This window comes from Cupressus sempervirens, chromosome 9, assembly GCF_028749045.1.
Source record: "Cupressus sempervirens isolate cs-2001-9-10 chromosome 9, ASM2874904v1, whole genome shotgun sequence".
In the NCBI taxonomy this organism is placed as follows: domain Eukaryota; kingdom Viridiplantae; phylum Streptophyta; class Pinopsida; order Cupressales; family Cupressaceae; genus Cupressus; species Cupressus sempervirens.
The window spans coordinates 429,906,584-429,930,275 of record NC_143126.1 but is presented as its reverse complement, the minus strand read 5'-3'; positions in this window follow the sequence as shown (position 1 = coordinate 429,930,275).

Genomic DNA, 23,692 nt, shown 5'->3' with positions numbered 1-23,692 from the left:
ACTTTCTCTCTCCCATCGTTGTACTCTCTCTCTACCACCCCCTACTTTCACACTTTCACACTCTCTCCCATCCCCTACTCTCTCACTTTCAGAGATACACACACTCTTATCCCCCCACTCTTCTTCTTCTCTCCCATCCCCTACTCTCTACATCTATCACACACACTCCCATCCCCCCTATTTCTCTCCCTCTCCCTCTCCCTCTCCCACTCCCACTTCTATCACCTACTATCTATCTCTCTCAAGTTCTCTTTCTTCCTCTCTCTCTCTCTCTCTCTCTCTCTCTCTCTCTCTCCCATACCTTACTCTCACTCTCTCTCCCATCCCCTACTAGTTTCTCTCAAACTCTCACACTCTCTCCCATCCTTTACTCTATCTCTCTTATAAATAAATACACATTCCCATTCCCTCCCTCTCTCTCTCTCATAGTCCTTGTCCCACTGCCTACTCTCTCCCATCCCCTACTCTATCTCTCTTAAATTCTTCTATTCCACCTCTCTCTCCCTCCCACTCCCTCTCCCATCACCTACTCTCTCTCTCTCTCTCTCTCTCTCTCTCTCTCTCTCCATCCCTCTACCATTGCCTACTCTCTCTATCTCTCTCTCCCCTCTCTAATTCTTGACTCTCTCTCTTTCACACACACACACCCATCCCCCCTCTCTCCTCTTCCATCCCCTACTTTTTCTCTCACTTTCTCTCCCTCTCCCTCTACCTACTCTCTCTCTCACTCTCACTCTCTCCCTCTCCACTCTCTCTCTCTCTCTCTCTCTCTCTCTCTCTCTCTCTCTCTCTCTCTCTCTCTCTACTACCCTCTAGTCTCTCTTAAATTTTCACACTCTCTCCTATCCCCTACTCTCTCTCTCTCTCTTTGTCTCTTACACACATTTCTATTCCCCCCTCTCCCATTCCATACTCTCTCTCTTTCACACACATGCACCCCCATCCTCCTCTCTCTCAAGTTCTTCCTCTCCCACTCCATCTCCCATCCCCTACTTTAAATCTCTTTACCCCATCCCGCACTCTCTCTTTTCCACCCCTACTTTCTCTCACACTTCCTCTCTTTGTCACCCCTACTCTCTCTCTCTCATCCTATACTCTCTTTGCCACCCCTACTCTTTCTCACTTTCTCTCTCCCATCCTATACTCTCTCCCCTCTCCTATCCCCTACTTTCTCTCTATCTCTTTCATGCACACACATAGCCATTCCCCTATCCCCCCCCCCACGTAGTTCTCTTTTGCAACTTAGATCTTAATAGTGCATGCGCACTATAGTGTGCACGTGCTATTTAGAACTGAGGTTTAAATAGTGTGTGCATGCTATAGGGTACACACGCTATTTAAACCTTAATTAAACCCAAGCCTAAGGCTTGGTTTTGCCTTGGAGATCCAACCCAAAGGTTTGGATTTGGTGAACAGGGCTAAGACGTGTTTTCCAGCAAACATACAAAAATTGATTATTTTTTCTTCTATGCTCCCCTTCAAGATTTCTCATGGTTGGGTATTGATAAGATCAAGTTACATAGCATTATAGGTCTCTATGTTAGCTATCTAACCATATAATTTATTTTTAATTTGAACTATTTCAAGCCTTTCATCTATAATTTCTTTTGAATGTATGTTCATTTTTTGTCAAAAACCACCACGTACTAATTGGGCTATAGATTTTAGCTCGTTCATCAAATTTTGTAATAAACTAATTTTTTAGAAACTAGACTCCATTCTACACACTTTGAAAAAAAAAAGTTTTGATTTTAGATTAGTTTTCAATTATTTCTAGGGGGAGCACACAAATATTTCACATTTTTGGGATGTGTCTAGTTAAAAAATTCATTAAAAAAAAAAACACATTATAAAATTACCCAAAAAATCTGGGATAAACTACATAGTGGTAAGTAACTTTTGACTAGAGCAATTAAAGAATTTCAAAAATAAAGTTAAAATTTTAGGGGGGCCACACTTTGTACTGTGTTATGTTTTTTTGGAATAAACAGTACCACTTTTTGTGGCCCCCTTTTTTGAGGACCTAAAAGTAAACCATTTTGAAAAAAAATTAATAGTTTAAAAACTAGATTCAAAGGACTATGACTTTTTTTTTGTCATATCTAAAAATTTTGAGCATAACTATCTTCAAATTCTTGTTGAAGTTCAAAATTTGCAGATTTCAGGAAAAAGGTGTCCACTTATACACCCCTTTTGGCACCACAACTTTGTGCACTTACCCATTATATATGAGATATTTGATAAACACACACACACACACAGACACGCACACACACAGACACACATAGACACACACACACACACACACACACACACACACACACACACACACACACACACACACACACACACACACACACACACACACACACACACACACACACACACACAATGTTATTCTAAATATAAACTAATGACATAAGTTATGATTTCATATCTATTCACATTAATTGGTATTAAATATAAAACTAACTAATCATTATCAATGTCAGTTTATATTAATCTCGATATATATTATCGGGCGCTTGTATTAGTTTCATTACTTTCATATATGTTCTTAGGTGCAAGTATCATATTAATGAAATAATATAATCTATATTTTGTTCTAACTTAATAATAGTCACGTCTAATAGATGTGACTCAAATATGAGTCATGGCTATTAGTCATGACTTCTCTATATCTACCTACATATATATATCTATCGATCTGCTCTACTTCAAGATATACAGTGAACACATAAATATTTATAAGTCTTCTAGTATATATTCAGAGCATTGGATCTCCTCCAGTATATTGCAGAATAGTAGAGACATCATTCCATCTCAATTCACTTAATCATCTTCAAAAAAATTTATATCTTTGCCTTGGGTAATTTAAGTTTTCAATCTGATACCTTAACATGGTATCAGAGCAGGCTTAAAAGAAGTATCTTGATATCAGACTATAAATTTTCTAGGTTATAGAGGCTTCAAATATCATTAATAAAATGGTGAATGACATGAGACTTGAAGATAGGCTAGAAGGCGATTTAGATTTTGCAGGCTAGAAGCTACGTCTAAAACTTATACTTAAAGAACATGGTTTAAATAAGTTTATTGAAAAATCTAACCTATCACCTAAAGGAAATGATGAAATAGAAAAATGGGAAAGTGATAACAATAAAGCTATGAAAATTATTATGGACGGTGTTAAAACTCATCTACTTCTTGTAATCTTAGAACTAGACATTGATGTGCAATGCTCTTGAAAATATTTTTGAGATAAAAAATATTGTTTGGATCATTACATTAAAGGATAGAATGTCAAATATTAAAATGAATAAAGGAGAGAAAATTTCCTCTTACTTCATGAGAATAACTGATCTTTGAAATCAACTTTCTTTCGTAGGACATATATGTGATGGAAAGGAGTTAACAATAATGGCTCTAAAAGGTCTTCCATCATCATGGGATACCTTTAGACAAGGGGTATGCTCTCGATCTAAGTTACCTAAATTTGAATGACTAAAAGTTGACTGTATACAAGAAGAGTGCATGCAAGTAGCTCGAGGTCAAATTTTTTCCTCCTCAAAAGAAGAAGTACAGGCTCTATCCACTCAAGTAAATAAGAAGAAAAGAAAATTCAAAGGAAGGGAAAAGTATACTGACTTCTCCAAAATTCAATGTTATAGGTGTGATAAATTTGGACATCCAACATCTAGATATCCTAATAGAGTTAAGACTCAAGCTTCATTTGCAACCACTCAAAACTCTAATGGGAATTCTGAACATAATGTCTTCTATTCAGCACTATCTAGTGAAGCATCATCCAAATCAAGCACTTGGGTAATTGATAGCGGAGCCTATCGACATATCACAGGTTTTAAAGGGCAGTTAGACTTTCTACAAGAAGACTATGTTGATGAAGTAACTATTGGAGATTATTCAAGCTACCCCGTAATGGGAATAGGAACATGTACCATTAATCTAAAATCAGGGAAAATAGTTTAACTTACTAAGGTACTATATGTACCTGGCATAAAAGGGAACCTACTTTCTATCTCTACTCTTGAAGATGAGGGATTCATGATTACATTTATGGAAGGAAAGTTCTTAGCTTGGCCTAAGAACTCTAACATTAAAAATGCATACAAAATTGGCTCAAGACATGGATGTCCTTATCAGGGTAACTATGTCTCTCATTCAGCTCTAATTCATGATTCCTTCAAAGAAAATGAAATCTGTCACAGGAGATTAGGTCATCTTCATTTTTGAGGATTATGTTCTATAGGAAAAATGGTAACAGGTATATCTAAGTATAATCCATATCATGAAGGAACTTGTAAATGTTGTGCTCTAGGAAAGAATGTCAAAACTACATTTCATAATAGTCAAACCAAATCAAAACAAATTCTAGAACTTATTCATTTAGATTTATGTGGTCATATGTCAATTCCATCTCTAGAAGGGTCTATATACTACATCATTTGTTGATGATTTCTCTAGAAAGACATGGATCTATTTTCTTAAAAGTAAAGAATCTAAGGAAATCCTTTCTAAAGTCAAAGAGTTCAAAGCCATTGTAGAAAAACTTTCTGGAAAGAAAATAAAAGTATTAAGAATAGACAATGGTAAAGAGTACATTTCTGATATCTTTATAGACTATTGTAAAGCTATTGGGATCAAGAGGGAGTGTTTTGTTCCTTACAATCCACAACAAAATGGAATAGCTAAGAGGAAAAATAGATCTATAGTTCATTCTGCCAAAGAAATTCTTCATGATCAAAGTCTTGAGACTTTTCTTTGGGGTGAAGCTTCAAATACTATTGTTTACCTTCAAAATAGATGTCCCCACTCTTATCTTGAATTTAAAACTCCTGAAAAAGTATTTATCGAGAAGAAACTTGATCTTAAGCACCTAAGAATTTTTGGTTGTCCTGTCTATGTACATATTCCTAAAGAAAAGAGAACAAAATTAGGGCCCTCAAGAAAGAAAGGAATCTTTTTAGGTTATAGTGAAACCTCAAAAGCATATCACATCTATATCCCTGGACAAAGGAATATTAAACTAAGTCGAAATGTAATATTTGATGAAGATTTGGCCTACAAAAGATCTAAAGATGAATCAAATTCAAAAGAAACTCTAGAAGAACAAAACCCTAATAATGAGAGGCAGTCTCTAATGGAGGAAGATAAAAAAATTGAACCTATGGGCATTATTCACACCTTCGAGGAAAGGAAAAGACCTTTATGGGCCAAAAAGTTAATTGAAGAAAATAATTCCATTCCTTCATATTTCATTAGGGAGAGGAAACATCCTAATATATACTCAAATTACATTGCATTAATGAGTGAAATTTCCAAATTTGAACCATCTAATGTAAAAGAAGCCATAAAACATCAAAACTGGAAAGATGCCATGATAGAAGAATATAACTCTTTACTTAAGAATGATGTTTGGGATATTGTTCCTAGACTGAAAAATAAATTAGTTGTCTCCTCCAAATGGCTATTCAAAATAAAACATGTTGCAGATGGAAGTATTGACAAATACAAAGCCAAGTTTGTTGCTAGAGGATTCTCCCAAAAGGAAGGAATAGACTATGATGAAAGTTTTGCTCCAATAGCCAGATATACTTTAGTCAGAACTGTTTTAGCCATTGCTACATCCAAGGGATGGAAAAATCATCAAATGGATGTAAGAACTACATTTCGGAATGGTGTTATAGAAGAGGAAGTTTATCTTGAACAACCAGAAGGATTTGAAGTTTACAATAAAAAAACTCATGTATGCAAATTGAAAAAGGCTTTATATGGATTGAAACAAGCTCCCTAAGCCTAGTATGAATGGATAGATCAGCATCTAACCAAACTTGACTTCTCTAAAAACATTGCAAATCCAAATTTATATTACAAAGTAATACAGGGGGATATGTTAATTATGGTTTTATATGTTGATGATCTTTGATTATAGGAGAAGATCATTTAATTCAAAAATGTAAAAAAGCTCTCATATCTGAATTTAAAATGAAAGATCTAGGAATACTACACTACTTCTTAGGACTAGAAGTATGGGAACATTCTAAAGGGATCTTTCTAAATCAAGGCAAGTACACTCTAGGTCTACTTAACAAATTTGGCATGTTGGATAGAAAGGAAATGAAAACTCTTATGGAAACAAATCTCCTAAAACTAAAAGAAGCAACTAAAGATTCTAAAAGTGTTGATCCTACTCTATATCAATAGATAATTGGTTCTTTAATGTATTTGGTGAACACAAGACCTGACATTTGTTATGCTATAAATGTTCTCAATCAGTTCATGAGCAAACCTAAACAAAATCATTTGGTGGCAGCAAGGAATATTCTTAGATATCTTAGTGGTACTATTGGATATGGTCTCAAATACTCTAAAATTGAATTAAATTTAAAGGGATATACAGATTCTGATTAGGCAGGAAATTCAGAGAATTGTAAGAGCACTTCAGGATGTTGTTTCACATTGGGCTCAGCAATGATATCTTGGTTTAGTCGAAAGTAGTCTTTAGTAGCACAGAGTTCTACAAAAGCCAAGTACATAGCTGCATCTATGGGAGCAAGAGAAGTAATATGGTTGAGGAAACTTCTATTTGGATTATTTGGGAAGCATCTTCCATCTACTACTATTTATTGTGACAACCAAAGATGCATCAAGCTATCTCTTAATCCTATTTTTCATAATAGGTCAAAACACATCGAGATACCTTACCATTATGTTCGAGACATGGTTGAGAAGGATGTAACAAGCTAGAATATAGTAGTACAAAGGATCGAATTGCAGACATTCTTACCAAACCACTTGCTAAGAGGAAGGTGGAGCTTTTTCATAAAGAACTTGGTATGAATGTAAAATTTGAGGACATGTCTTAGAGAAATTGATTATTGTACATATATATATATATATATATATATATATATTATAAATAAAATCTGTGTTAAATTCTTAAGAAGTGACGACTTCAAAAGGTTTTTCACTTGTATTAGGAGAATTTTTTGTAACATGACGTCAAGCATGATTCATTTTTGTGAAAGTGTTTCATGTAAGGGCTTTATCTTGTAAATCAAACAACTAGGTGGTTGATATCATTAATTTGAATATCTACAAGTTGTTTGTATAGATATATTTTTGGTACTTGGTGTATATCATACCCTTATATTTTGATAGGCCATTACCACACTGAGCATTTGGTGATCATCATTAAGTTTATATTTCTGATAGGCCATTTCTTTTGAGAGATTGGTGAATATCATGAAATTGATATTCTTGTAGGCCAAACTCTCACATGTTACAATGTTTTTATATTTGACATTGAATAAAAGAAGTCTTCTGATCAAAGACCTCTTATACATGTATACCCTACTAATCTAAGAGGGAGTGTTAATGTATAGATTAGTTTGAGAGTTATTCATAACTCTTATAATTATACTTATGTTATATTATATATGAGATATTTGATAAACATATATATATATATAATGTTATTCTAAATATAAACTAATGACATAAGTTATGATTTCATATCTATTCACATTAATTGGTATTAAATATAAAACTGACTAATCATTATCAATGTCAGTTTATATTAATCTCAATATATATTATCGGGCACTTGTATTAGTTTCATTAGTTTCTTATATGTTCTCAGGCACAAGTATCATATTAATGAAATAATATAATCTGTGTTTTGTTCTAACTTAATAATAGTCACGTCTAATAGACATGAGTCAAATATGAGTCACAACTATTAGTCGTGACTTCTCTATATCTTCCTACATATATATATATATATATATATATATATATATCAATCTCCTCTAATTCAAGATATACAGTGAACACATAAATATTTATAAGTCTTCCAATATATATTCAAAGCATCAAATCTCCTCCAGTATATTGCAGAATAGAAGACACATCATTCCATCTCAGTTCACTTAATCATCTTCATAATTTTTTTTTTATCTTTGCCTTGAGTAATATAAGTTTTCAATTTGATACCTTAACAATATTTTTGGTACAATGCATGGACTCAAACTCTCTCCAATCAAACCCTTCTGCAATAACTCATGAACTTGTTTGTTAAACTCTTTACTTTTTACTATGTCATTCTATGCCCTACCTTCTTTGGCAAACTGGCTCCTAGAATCAAATCCATCTGGTGACTGATCTTCCTCATTTGGTGTAATCCATTAGGTAAATTATTTGATACAATATCATAAAACTCTCCCAACATATCTGTAACTTCTATAGGTACCTCCTCTACTTCTTCTTTACTATCTTTTGGAATTATAGAAAAACACACATACTCATGCTTCATACCTTTTAGAAACTCTTTTCCATCAAAAAATAATAATCTTGAAGAACTGCATACCTTTTCTTCTTTCTCCTTCAATGGCTTCAGCTTATGTTTCACTCCATCCTTGGTTAGAGAGAAGGTATTTGCTCACCCATCGTGTACAGTATGCTGGTCAAACTACCACACCCTACCTAGCAACATATGACATATTTCCATAGGTAAGATATCACATAGTACCTCATCCTATTAGCTTCCAATCTTCAACTTCACTAAGCATTGCTCATTGACCATGGCCTTGTGTTCATCTTGCACCCAAGCATTACAGTATGGACATAGGTGTTTCTATCTCTTTGGCTTCAACTTGGTGTCCACCATTTCTAACACTAGATTTTCCGTACTTCCATCATCAATGATCACATCACAACACTTATCTTCATGTTTGCACCTTGTTTGAAACAAACTCCTTCTTTGATTAGATTCATTCTCACCACTTAGCAAGACTCTTCTATTAACTAGGACTTCTCCTCTTTTAGAATCTTCAAAATGTGAGGATCTAGAATCTTTATCAACATGTACAACTCTGACTTGGCATTGGGTGCATTCAAATGCTCTATGCCCTTCTTCTCTATAATGAAAAAATTTCCCACAGAAGCCTCCTCTTCTAGATCCTTGTCCTCTATCTATTCCTCTCTGATCTCTATTGTTCTAATCATGGAAATGATTGGAATTGTTTCCCCTTTGGTTTTGATTGCTACTTCTAGCCTCATCCTTTTTCTTTTGATCATCATTACGATCACCATAAGATCATCCACTGAATCTTCCACTACAACCTATTCCACTATTCTTGTTGTCAAATTTCTTGCTTAGCTTCTCCTCAACCTTTAGGGAAAATTGGTATGCCTCCTCAATACTATTCATTCAAACTAGACTAAGCTCATCCTAAATTATTGGCCTTAACCCATAAAGATAATAGGCCACTTTCTCCTTATCAACTTCTACATGGTTGATCCTAATGAGAACTCGATAGAACTCTTTAATATACTCTTGGATAGATTTTCCCACATGTTCAACCCTTGAATTTTCTTCAACAGATCAAGCTCATAATCCATGAGAAAGAATAGTTGCTTCAATTTAGCTACCATCCATTAACATCTAGTGATTTTTTCCTTTCCCTTTCTGTTTCACTCTAGCTGAACCTCTTGCCACCGGATCTTCACATGTCCCTTTAGTTTTGCCCTCACAAACTTGACCCTATTAGGATCTTCAATATCTTCATACTCAAAGTACTCCTCTGATTCATTAATCCAATTGATCAACTCCTCTAGATTAATATTTCTCAAAAATGTGGGAACTTCAAACTTAGGTCTCTTTACAATCGTGGAGATGGTCATAAAGAGCTTCTCTTCCTCTAGGTTTAGAACTGTCTCTACTTTGACATTTTCTTCTACTTTGTCCTCATATTTGCTTTCATCTCTTACGAGAATATTTATTCCTCTTTGTATTTGTTCTTCCAATTCTTGAATTTGTCTTTGGAGGGCTTGAAAACCCTTAGGTGTAACACCCATAGCTCTTCTGCTATGCTCTCTTTGTGGAGGCATTTTCACACTTCTGCTGAAATCCTAGTGCAAACTACCTCACAATTGGTGATCTATCTACATGCTTAGCCTAAACCAAGGTCCTGGTGTGAACTACCTCATAGTCAGTGATCTGTCCACACACTCAAGAACTCTAGCTCTAATGCTAGTTGATGAAGGGGTGCTCCCCTTAATACCATAACCACATAAAAAAATAAAGAAACAATAGGAAACACGAGAATAAAATATGGACTTCTTATTTGCACTACAAATGTAGAATTATAGAATTTACAAGTACAATATGCTAACCCACATGGGTGCCTTCATTACAATAATTTGCAAGACAAGTTGCGTACTATCACCTAGAGTTGTTTTAGACAATGTTTGGGCCTTTCTTAAATAGGCAATTTTATGTCACCCATGAAAGTTTTAGACATTGAAATTTAGCACCTAGGGCTGATAGACCCTAACAATACATATAGAGTTAGTCAAATACATCTTTGACAATTATTTTAGATATTTTGGGTAGCCCAACTTTGAAAGACCATAGCTCTCAAACCATTTCTTTGGCTGGCTATTATAACCACTTTCTAGAAACATCAGCTCTTGATCTACAAGCTTAGAACCATGTTAGCACTCTTTTGTCAAGATTTCAGACCTCATCTAGGCAATCTAAGGCCTCCAATGGTGAGCTTGAAGATTTTTTTGAAAATTTTTCTACTAAAAATATCCAAAAACTTCTCTGATACTTAAGCTTGAGAAATGAGATTTTTATGTTAGGCTTACAACACTAAAATGAACCTTCCTGTAGAAAATGAGAATATTCCAAGCCCATATGAAAAACTTACTCAAAATAGAAAGTACCCATAAACAGTAACCACCCTATCTACTAATCCTTATTAAAAGATAAAACTGAAAATAAAATATTTTTGTGTTATGCAAGATTTCTCTTACACTTAGGATGCTCTTCCATCAGGACATCTCCACAAAAGCAGTTGCAAATGATTAGTTTTTGGCACTTCAAAATTAGATTTTTGGTCCTCTTAGCATCAAAGGGGAGTGTGAAGATTGATGCATGGGAGCATGCATGACCACTAAACTCCAACTCTACTCTAACTCCATCTTCATTATTTTGTTTAACCTCTTACTCCATAGATGATTATTTCAACTTGTAGTAGTTTTCATTTAGTTTTATTTGGATCATTGTTATGTATTGTAGTTTATCGAATAAATTATGTAACCATGAATATGTTATGCTACGCATGAATTATTTTAGATTGTGTTTTATTTCAATAATCTCAGGAATTTGATTCTAAGTCTATGGTGATTGTAGACAATTATATAAACATGTTTTATGTAGTATTTTTTTAATGTTTTTTTAAAGAAACAAATTTGTTTCTGCAAAAAAATTCCACTTTCTCTATTTCAAGATAGAGCTTCCTATTTTATTTTTTTATGTATATTATTTTTGGGTTATTAGATTTTGTTGTTGTTGTTCTTGTTTGGATTGAACATTATTCTACGAAATGGAAGGAATTTATAGCTCTATTTCTCAATACACTAACCACTAGGAAACCCAAACAGTTGATTGGCTCTTTCCAAGAGAGCTAAAGAAACATTGGGAGGCCTCCCACAGTTGTAGGATGACTCTTCAATCCCACCCAAATGCTCTAGAATATTAGGTAAATGATAATGATAGACTTCATACTAAGCCCTAAATTTAAGCTCTATTATTTCTAAGCTTTATTTATAGTTGTGATCAACATTTACACCACAAGCTTAATGGTTTTCTAACCTAATTTGACCTAAGCATAAAAGATTAGTTCTTTGTGAAGCTATCAAGCTGCATAGAAATAAAATTGTTGATGGTTGCATTGGTAAACAAGTAGACATGTCACCAACATAATATTAAATGTAAGCCTGTAGCTGTACTTGCCCAATAGGTTGATTCACCATCTACATATGGACTCTAAGTGGGGTGAAATAATATGGAAATCTCATTCTACTACATGATGATTAGAGAAAATAGAATATATTTTATATTCTACATGATTCAAAAATCTACTTTTACAACTCTCCAAGAAGCTTCCAAGATTTTCAAATATTAACCCAAAAAATAACATTGTCATATTTTATTAGTTTATAAATGAATCCAAATAAGTAATAATGAATGGTTTGTAAAAATTGTAAAAGATGTGCTTTGCTAGGGTTTGTATGGCTTTCATCTGAACTCTCATTGGTTTTTTGCCTATCATACTGCATTTACTATGGGAATAGTTTTTGTTTATAATTTGGCCTCATCCTTCTCGAACATAGCAGTTGTTGTTGGTGCTACAATTGATGTTGTTGTTGGAGAGAATGGCTCTACCGAACAAACAATCATGCAAGTTTATTCCTAAGGTATTTCATGAGGTAATTTCTCTCCTAATATTGTTTTGAATGTCAAGGATTTTGATAGTGCATGCACTTGGCTAGAACAACAAATCCTGTTTAGGTATTTTGTGGGTTGCACTCCTTCCGAAAGCATGTTGTAGGAATGGGTTTCCAAGGTTTGGGCACATGAAGGTGTTCACTTTGAAGGCATTCAAAGTCTTAACAAAGGATTTTTCCTAATTTTCTTTGTCACTCTAGGCCAGGCTAAACATGTTTTTGTGTAAGGTCCCTAGATTGTTAGGTCCTCCCTTATAGTTTTTTAGTGCCAGTCACACGATTTTGCCATTTTTGATGATTGTAAGATTAAGGTGCCTATTTGGATAGAGTTCCCTATGATTCCCATCTCATGTTGGTCTTTCTTGATAGCCATTGTGAAAATCATTAGCAAGGTTATTTTCCTTGAACAAGACAAGATTTTCAATGCTCAACCCTAGTATGGGGTTTGTGTTGAGGTCAACCTTTCTAGGGATCTCAAAGATTTAGTGGATATCCAAATATGTGGTACCACCTTCACTTAAAAGGTTCCTTACCTAAACCTTCTAAATACTTGTTACCAGTGCTAGTCCAATAAGAACAAGATTAGGGATTATCCTTTGTTGGACCACAACCATCCACCTGTCTTGGAAGCCAAACCAACTACGGCCACCAAGAAAGATGAAAAAAATATAGTGGTGAAAAAAAGAAATATTTCAGCTATGGCTAAGGTGAGCTCTTTGCTTATGGATAATGGTAGACCTAGCTCAAGCCTAGTTCAACCAAATTCTTCAATCCCTTTTCTTCCTCTACCTCCTATTTCAAACCTTGGAGTGTAGGGACAATGGGCATTCATACTCTTGATCCTCATCCTTTATGGACTTGAACATGACAAGAAATGTTGATGATTGCACAAAAAATCCTACATCAATCTCATAACCCAAATGGCCATAATGAGTATCTTGAAAATGCAGAGAAGATTCAAAGTGGCATCTCTCTTGATGACTCCTTGTTTGTGCTCCAACATTTTTTCACAAAATCTTCTCCTCTCTTGGAGGTGAGGATGACATGCAAGCTGGTTTACCATGAATTGCCTCTCATGAATGTGTCCAAGGGCTAAAAGACCTACCTAGAAAATATTATGTTTGTGATACCAAGCCTCAACTTGGTAATCTTGATGTGCTTTGTCTTCAAGAAGTTAAATTTGTTGTGCTTATTCTCACTTAAGATTGCTATGTTATTTGGCTAGACAACACCATATGTCCTTCCCAGCATGAGGCTAGCTGAGGTGGATTTGTTACTCTTCTCTCCCATTGTTTACTTTCTTTTGTTATTTTACATGGTTTTGACCCTCTGCATAGGGTGGTTTCAATTTTGTTGTCTTTTTAGAATCGTTCTTTTGGTATTGTTAACATATATGCCCCTAATGATGATGTTGAGTGTTCATACCTGTGGCACTAGTTGGTGGATCATTTTCCACCTACAACCTCAATTTTTTGTGGGGACTTCAACATGGTTGAGCTGGCCACTGACAAGGACTTATGCCTTTTCAATGGATAGCTAGCAAAAGAGAGATTTGGTTTTACATGCGAAACAAGCTAGATCTTTTTTATCCTAATGCTAGTTGATGCCACCTAGATGGGGTTTAGCATACATGGTCCAATTTTTCAGCTGGATCTAATAGAGTCTTAAAGAGACTTGACAGGGCTATGATTTCTGTGCAGTCCTTTTTTTTCCTTCACTCAAAAGTATGCCCTACCTATCACCCCTTTAGAAGATGTGACACTATCAGATCGTTCCCCCATTATCTTTTCTATCACTTGGAAAATAGCTTAACCTCATCCTTGTAATAACTAGTTTCATCTCAATACTTCTCTATTGTCCCATCCATGGACTATTGTTCACATTCTTTGAGTATAGAATCTTGATCCTTAGCCCCACACCCAAGTTGGGTGGATTTAATGGTGGAATGACATCATCCTCCATACTATGAGATTTCTTCACATTTATCGTAGACAGTTGGCTAAGTACCGCAAAAGTTCTTATGAAGCCATAACTAAAGATTTGCATATGGCCTTAGAAGCCCTCACCATGAATCCATTTGATACAAATCTCTAGGTTTGGCTTACCAATCTTTGGCACTAGAAGCAAGTTTCTGATAGTTATGCTAATAAAGGAGCTCAGATTAAGGGTAGTCTCCATTAGTTGGAGGTCAATGATCAAGCTTCTAAAGAATTTTTTGATGTTGTGTGGGCTCACCATTCTATAGTTGGCATCAAATACATTAGAGAAGACCAAAATGTTCTTATTGACCTACCAAAAATTTTCCATGCATTTGTGCACCACAATGAGTAAGTTTTCATGGCTCAGGGGTCCTCTACTATGCATGATTAAGCTTTCCAAGCTTTCCTTTTTTTCACTCCCAATAGGCTTACTCCTAAGCAATATACCTTTTGTGATCATAATTTAATGCTTTCAAACCAAAAGGAATCCATCATTTCCATGGCTAATGACAAGGCCCTTGGCTGTGATGGTTTTCCTCACAAATTCTATAAAATCCTTTGAGAAGATATTAGCCTTGATTTTCTTTAGGTGTATTATAAACCTTACAATTCTAATTCCTTAGGAAGAATATCAATAAGGGCAATATTGAATTCATACCTAAAGTTGGTGATCCTAAGGAAATGTGCAATTGGAGGCCCATTACCTTCTTGAATGCCTCACACAAGATCATTCCCAAGGCCCTTTCTCTTAAAATTTGGCACTTGCTTCCTGATGCAGGAGCATCCTAGGTTGCCTTGTTATCCTACTCATTTTTTGTTCTTTTTGTAGTTAGTGTCGAGCTCCTATCACACTCTTCAAGTGCTGAGCTCCTATTGCACCCTTCAGGTGCCGAGCTCCTATCGCACTCTTCAAGTGCTGAGCTCCTGTCGCACTCTTCAAGTGTCAAACTCCTATCGCACCCTTCAGGTGTCGAGTTCCTATCGCACCCTTTAGGTGTCGAGTTCTTGTCGCACTCTTCAAGTGTCGAGCTCCTATCACACCCTTTAGGTGCTGATTTCCTATCGCACTCTTCAAGTGTCGAGCTCCTATTGTACCCTTCAGGTGCCGAGTTCCTATTGCACTCTTCAAGTGCCAAGTTCCTGTTGCACTCTTCAAGTGCCAAGCTCCTGTCGCACCCTTCAGGTGTCGAGTTCCTATTGCACTCTTCAAGTGTCGAGCTCCTGTTGAACTCTTCAAGTGCCAAGTTACTATAGCACTCTTGAGGTGCTGAGTTACTGTAGCATTCCTTCAGATGCCTAGTTACCCAGTGTATGCCAAGTGCCAGTATTTGGACGTGATTTTTGTGAGCCGACTTGCAGGAATTATTTCATTTGTAACATTTAATTTAAGATCTTTTCTTGGGATGAGTCCAGACCATTGTTGGGTCGGCCCTCCTCTTATGTAATATTATAGAATGTTCTGTAAGCCATTTTGGCAAGTATAAATAGAGAGTTTAGGCTTAGAGCTAGGTAAGTTTTTAGTAGAGAAGAAGTTTTAGAAGAGAAAAGTTTTGAGGGAGCAAAACTGAAAGTGCAAATTTGCTGTCGGATCTTTGAATGTGAATGTATTGTAATTGGCCGAAACCTAGAAGGCCTCACAGCTGGGCATGTATAAAGATATTTTGATGAATCAATAGAAGTATTTTCCTCTTCTCCTCCTTTGGTTGTTGTCCACTTGTGTTTGCTTCCATTGTGTTAACTCTTGCAGGGTGGTTTGGATAGCTGGGTGAGCCTTTGGCCCTAGTTATTCACCCCCCTTGCCTATGTCAGTTGGTATCAGAGCTTAAGGTTCATCCTTGTGGAGATTAGATCATGTAGAACCCTGAATTGGATTTGGTTGTAGGGTGGCAGATCTGTGGATTTGACCTATAACTTGCAGAGGGTTACGATCTTGTAGGAACCTAATTTGTAAAGATGGTTCATGGTAGAGGAAATAATGTTGATAATGCTATATTGGATTAGTTGAGACAAATTGCAGCCAGATTAGATGCTGTGGAGATAGCCCAGAGGAGAGGAGCACATCTTGATGATGTAAGTGATGATGAAGTAGTAGCACCATACCATAATCCAGAACCTGAAGAAGACCAAGATGAAGCAAGATTGTTGAGAATATTGTCTAGAGAAAATTCAAAGCTTGCTATAGAAGTTGTTCCTTATGATGGAAAATTGGATACCAATGTTGTACTAGATTGGATCTCTGACATGGAAAAGTTCTTTGAGTATGAAAACACTCCTGATAATAGAAAGGTGAAGATTGTAGTCACTAGGTTGAAATTTCATGCATCACTATGGTGGGAACACTTGCAAACTAGTAGACAAAGGAGAGGAAAGGAGAAGATCAGAACTTGGCCAAAGATGGTGAACAAGGTAAAGAACAAATTCCTTCCTTCTGATTACCAAGTTAGCTTGTTAAGAAAGATGCAAAATTTGAAACAAAAAGACATGACTGTGAAAGAGTATATTGAGGAATTCTATAGACTGGACATCAGATCTGGACATGTGGATGATGATGTTAAGAAAATTGCAAGGTACATTAATGGATTGAGATCTGGAATACAAGATGAAATAAGTTTTGTGAAGCTGGAAAGTGTAGAAGAAGCATATCAATATGCCTTGAAAGTTGAGGAGATCTTGACAAAGAAGCATAAACAAAGATAGAGAGGTAGAGGAGGTAGATTCTAGAGAGCCAGAGGTAGATCTTATGGAGAAAGTGGCAGATCTGATAATTCTGTGGTGGATAAAGGAAAATCTGAATGGAAGAATGATGACAAAGGCAAGACTAAATGGAAAAGTGGTAATTCTTACCGAGGAGGCACTAATTCTTACTAAGGAAGAGATAATTCTTATTCTAGAGGTGGATTTCATGGTAATTGTTTTAGATGTGGCAAAGAAGGGCATAGATCGTTTGAATGTAGATCTTCTGAAGGTGGGCAGAATAATAGAAATGCTATGATTCAAGAAGATGATGAGGGTTCACCAAGTGGATCTAAGGCTAGAGAAAATTTGATGGTGAGAAGAACCTTATGTAATAAGGGAGATAATGATGAATCTGTTCTAAGGAGAAGTCTTTTCAAGACAAGATGTAAGATGGCTAGAAAATGTTGTAAAGTGATCATTGACAGTGGAAGTTCTACAAATCTGGCATCAGAAGAGCTAGTTACAAAGTTGTAGTTGGAGAGGCTCAAACATCCCTAACCTTATCATGTTTCATGGATCAAAGATGAGCATAAGATATTGGTAAGTGAGCAATGCCTTGTGAAATTCAAAATTGGACATTATGTTGATGAAGTTTTGTGTGATATTATGCCCATGGATTGTTGTCATATTTTGTTGGGTAGAACTTGGCAATATGATAGATATGTTGTACATGATGGAAGATTGAATCAATATACTCTTTGGGTAAATGGGAAGAAACAAACATTGTTGCCTCTAATTGAAGTTCTAGATGAGGTTAATTGTACCGCTATAAAAATTTGCATGGTTAATGGGAAACAATTTGAAAAAGAAGTGAAAAAGAATCAAGTTTGTTTTGCTATAATTCCAAGAAAACCAAGTTTTTTCAATGGAGACCGAGTGCCAGAAAATAATGTTAACCGAGTGCTAGGTAGTGGTGATCGAGTGATAGATGGTAGTATTGACCAAGTGCCAGGAGAAGTTTCAGAGTTGTTGAATGAGTATAAAGGCATTATTGTTGAAGATATTCCTAATGGTTTACCTCCAGTAAGAAGTATAAGTCAGTGTATGAACCTGATCCCTGGAGCTAGTTTGCCAAACAAAGCACCATATAGATTAACACCTGCAGAGAATGAAGAACTTAATAGAAAAGTGCATGAACTATTGCAGAAAGGTTTGATCAGAGAAAGCTTGAGTCCATGTGTTGTACCTATTGTCTTAGCACCTAAAAAGAATGGAGAATGGAGAATGTGTATTGATTCCAGAGCCATTAACAAGATAACAGTGAAATATAGGTTTCCTATGCCAAGAATGGATGACATAATGGATTGTTTTAGTGGAGAAAAGTATTTTACCAAGATTGATTTGAAGAGTGACTATTATCAGATTAGAATCAGAGAGGGCGATGAATGGAAGACTACTTTCAAGACAAAAGATGGTTTGTATGAATGGTTGGTTATGCCTTTTGGTCTAACTAATGCACCTAGTACTTTCATGAGGTTGATGAATGAAGTTTTGAAAAGATTTTTGGGTAAATTTGTGATTGTTTATTTGGATGATATTCTGATATTCAGCAAGACTAAGGAAGAACATCTTGAGCATATTAGGAAACTAGTGCAGAGGTTGAAAGAGGAAAAGTTATTGATTAATCTAGAAAAGTTTTCTTTTATGCAAGAAGAGATTGTGTATTTTGGATTTGTGATTTCAGCTGATGGTTTGAAGATGGATCCTCAAAAGGTTAAAGCAATTTTGGAATGGCCTACACCTGAGAATGTGAGTGAGGTAAGATCATTTCATGGTTTGGCTAGTTTTTATAGAAATTTGATAAAGAATTTCAGTGTTGTTTGTAATGCTATGACTGAAACAATGAGGGGAGATAAAAAGAAATTCAAGTGGATGCATGGAACTGATAAGATTTTTGAGACTTTGAAACAAAAGGTTGTTGAATTACCTATATTGGCTTTACCTGATTTCAACAAAGTATTTCAAATTGAATGTGATGCAAGTGGTTATGTAATAGGAGCTATATTAAGTCAAGAAGGTAAGCATGTTGCTTTCTTTAGTGAAAAGTTGAATGATGCTAAAAGGAAATATTATGTGTATGATCAAGAATTTTATGCCATTGTTCAAGCATTGAAGAAATGGAGACATTATTTGATGCCTAAGGAGTTTGTGTTGTATACTGATCATAAAGCTTTACAATACTTGGGAAGTCAACATAAATTGAATCAAAGACATATGAAGTGGGTTGAGTATTTGCAGAGTTTTAAATTTGTGATCAAGCATAAGAGTGGAGTTACTAAAAAAGTTGTTGATGCATTAAGTAGAAGACATTCTTTGTTGACTAAAATTAAGATTGAAGTTCTTGGTTTTGATGAGATGAAAGAGTTATATGATGTTGATCTTGATTTTTCTGAGGCATGGAGAGAGTGCAGAGCATCAAATCTAACAGATCACATAAGTAAGTATGATGAGTATTTCATTCAAGAAGGTATGTTGTTCAAAGGTATTCAGTTGTGTATTCCTAGAAGTCCTATGAGGTTGAATTTGATTAAGGAAAAGCATAGTGGTGGATTAGTTAGACATTTTGGAATTGATAAGACATTGAGTTTGTTGAAAGAGAAATATTATTGGCCACAAATGTATAAGGATGTTCAAAAATTTGTAAAGAGCTATGGAGTTTGTCAAGTTGCAAAGTGAGTGAGTCAAAATACTAGTTTGTATACACCTATTACTATTCTTGAGAAACCTTGGACTGATATAAGTATGGATTTTGTTCTTGGATTGCCTAAAACAGTGAAAGGGTATGATTCCATATTTGTTGTAGTGGATAGATTTTCTAAGATGGCTCATTTCATACCATTTAAGAACACATCAGATGTTGAGCATGTTGCTAAACTTTTCTTTAAAGAGATTGTGAGATTGCATGGATTACCAAGAAGCATTATTTCAGATACAGACAATAAGTTCATTGGTTATTTTTGGAAGACTTTGTGGAAGAAGATGGGTACTAAATTGAAGTTTAGTTCTACATTCCATCCACAGACAGATGGACAGACAGAGGTTGTGAATAGAAGCTTGAGTAATTTGCTGAGATGTTTAGTTGAGAATAAATTGAGTAATTGGGAGATGGTATTGGCACAAGCTAAATTTGCATATAAAAATTTTGTGAATAGGAGTACAGGGAAGACACCTTTTGAGATTGTTACTGGAATGCATCCTAGAGGTATATCAAATTTGAGAGATGTTGTTGGTGAAGAAAAGAAAAGCGCTGCAGGAGAAGAATTTGCTGACTTTATGGAGTCCTTGCATAAAGAAGTGAAGTTGAGGTTGGAACAAAGTAATCATAAATATAAGGAGAATGCTGATCAGTCTAGAAGACACCATGATTTTTAGGTTGGTGATGAGGTGATGGTTCATCTGAAGAGAGTAAGATTCCCAGTTGGAACATATAGCAAGTTGAAGATGAAGAAATTTGGACCTTGTAAGATCCTAAAGAAGTTTGATAGTGGTAATGCTTGTGAAGTTGAGTTACCTGATGACATGGACATATCTCCTATATTTAACATTGCTGATTTGTATAATTATCATGAGTTAGAGGATGAAGTTGTTATGCCAGATGATTATCCTAAGAAACAGATTGAGGAAGTTGAGCAGATATTGGATCAGAGAGTTGGCAAGAGTACAAGAGGAAAAGATTACTATGAATATTTCGTGAAGTGGAAGAATAGACCTATTGAAGATGCTTCATGGATTTCTCAATTTGAGTTGGATTCAGCTCAGGTTGGAACATCTCAATGATTCAGGAGAATCATTTCTTCCAACCCCGGTTGTCTGATGCAGGAGCATCCTGGGTTGCCTTGTTATCCTGCTCATTTTTTGTTCTTGAGCCCCTGTCGCACTCTTCAGGTGCCGAGCTCCTGTCGCACCCTTCAGGTGCTAAGTTCCTATTGCACTCTTCAAGTGTCGAGCTCCTGTCACACAGGTGCCGAGTTCCTATCGCACTCTTCAAGTGTCGAGCTCCTATTGCACCCTTCAAGTGTCGAGTTCCTATCGCACTCTTCAAGTGTCGAGCTCCTGTCGCACCCTTCAGGTGCCGAGTTCCTATCACACCCTTCAGGTGTTGAGCTCCTATCGCACCCTTTAGGTTTCGAACTCCTGTCGTACCCTTTAGGTGTCGAGCTCCTGTCGCACTCTTCAGGTGTCGAGCTCTTGTCGCACCTTTTAGGTGCCGAGTTCCTATCGCACTCTTCAAGTGTCGAGCTCCTATCGCACTCTTCAAGTGTTGAGCTCCTCTCGTACCCTTCACATGCCAAGTTCCTATCACACTCTTCAAGTGCCAAGTTCTTGTCGCACCCTTCAGGTGCCGAGTTACCCAATGTATGCCGAGTGCCAATATTTGGATGTGATTTTTGCGAGCTGACTTGCAAGAATTATTTCATTTGTGACATTTAATTTAAGATCTTTTTTTGGGATGAGTCTAGACTATTGTTGGGTTGGCCCTCCTCTTATGTAATGTTCTAGAATGTTTTGTAAGCCATTTTGGCAAGTATAAATAGAGAGTTTAGGCTTAGAACTAGGTAAGTTTTTAGTAGAGAAGAAGTTTTAGAAGAGAAAAGTTTTGAGGGAGCAAAACTAAAAGTGCAAATTTGCTGTTGGATCTTTGAATGTGAATGTATTGTAATTGGCCGAAACCCAGAAGGCCTCACAACTGGGCATGTATGAAGATATTTTGATGAATCAATAGAAGTATTTTCCTCTTCTCTTCCTTTGGTTGTTGTCCACTTGTGTTTTCTTCTGTTGTGTTAACTCTTGTAGGGTGGTTTGGATAGTTGGGTGAGCCTTTGGCCCTAGTTATTCACCCCCCTTGCCTGCGTCACTTCCTCAGATTGTTCAACTTGAATGAGCTAGTATCATCAAATCATAATATATTTTGGATAAAATCATTGTTGTTTGGGAAGATATTGAATGGGCCTAACAATCCAAACATCAAACTTTATTTCTCAAGATTGATTTTGCCAAATCTTATGATTAGATTGAGTAGCCTTTCATCTTGGCAATGCTTTAAGCTCTAGGATTTGGTCTAGTCTTTCTGCAATTTCTACATATTCCTTTTGGTGATGCCTCTACTTACATCACCATCAATGGGTGAAAATTTAAAGCTTTTGGACTTTTTAGATCCATTCATCAAGGTCGCCCTCTTGCACCTTCTCTCTATGTGCTAGTGGCTGAAGGTTTTGGCTATCTTCTTGCCAATGCCATCTCTCAAGGTCTAGTGCATAGCATTTCTCTTCTAGAGTCCTCTATGCAAATTGTTAATTGCCATTTTGTAGATGATTCCTTCCTTACTTTGGTGGAAGATGAGGACAAAATTGCCAATGCATTGCAATGCTTAAACACTTTTTGCCTTACCTTTGGGTCTACTACTCAATGGCACAAAACCCTTTGTTACATATGATCCTTCTTCCTAGGTCCTCTATGCTTGTAGTTGTATGGGTGAAAATGGGTCTAACATGGAGAACTTTTTAAGTTTTTGGGCATTCCTTTTGCTTTCCAAGCCTCCCCCATGGATTTGTATAATGTTGTCCTCACACAGATTGAGGAGAACCTAGAATATTGGATCACTAAGCCACTCTCCCTTGTAGGAAAGTTTCAAATTTGTTCTAAAGTTCTTGCTGCTATGCATGTGTACTAATCTTCCTATTGGGCCCCTTCCAAAGCTTCATACCTCAGCTTGAGTGTCTCCTCCAGAACAAGTTACCTAGGCCTTTAATGTTGTGCATCATGATTTTCATAGAGTAGCCTGGGAGTATTATTGCTTTCCCAAAGACTATGGTGGGCTTGCACTACTCTCCACCTACAAGAAAGAGATTTCCCTTTGTGTGAAGTAGGTCATTTAGGCCCTCACCAGAGATGAGGCCTAGAAAATTTTGTTATGTCATTGCATTTCTTCAAGATTTCTAGTTAACCAGCTTTCTTGGAAGTGGACTGGTTTTTAGACCCTTCTTATAACTCGTAAACTCTCTTAGACTCAAAGCACTTTTGTTATTAGAGCATTTGGAAAGCCTAGGAAGCCATTAAACCATGGCTTCATTTGGTTGGTAATGGGTTTAGAGATGGACTCTTAATGAACTAGTAAAACCTTTGGTGGTCTCCCTTGTTTTCTACTCAAGGTGTTCCTTTAACTAAGATTCAAGGATCCAATGCTCTATGCTTATTTCAAAGGGGTATCAAAACTCCTAAGGATGTATTTTCTAGGGTTACTATGAACCTTCACTCATGGGAGGATCTACAGGTGGAGTTCAAGCTTATCAGTGTAGATTGACAGACAATTGATCTTTTAGTTTTTGTGGTGCCTCCCAATTTGTTGCACAAGCTTGGTATTTACTCATCTTGCCTATGGTGGAAAGGTTAGAAGTGGTATGTTGTCACTCCTATGACTATTTAGAAGTCCAACCTGAGGTATTGGTAGCTGGTGCACCATCTTTTGATGGTTGATACTCTCAATCAGTGTTGACATTTGCATTCTTCTTATAAGACTTTGAGTCTTATATTTGCTACTATCTAGTATACCATTACAAAGACAAAGATTTCTCACTTTTCCTAGTGTCTCCTCTTCCAAGGCTTGCCTTTGGGCCCTCGGCTTTGGCATCTAGGAGTCTTAGATCCTACATGCCCTTTTC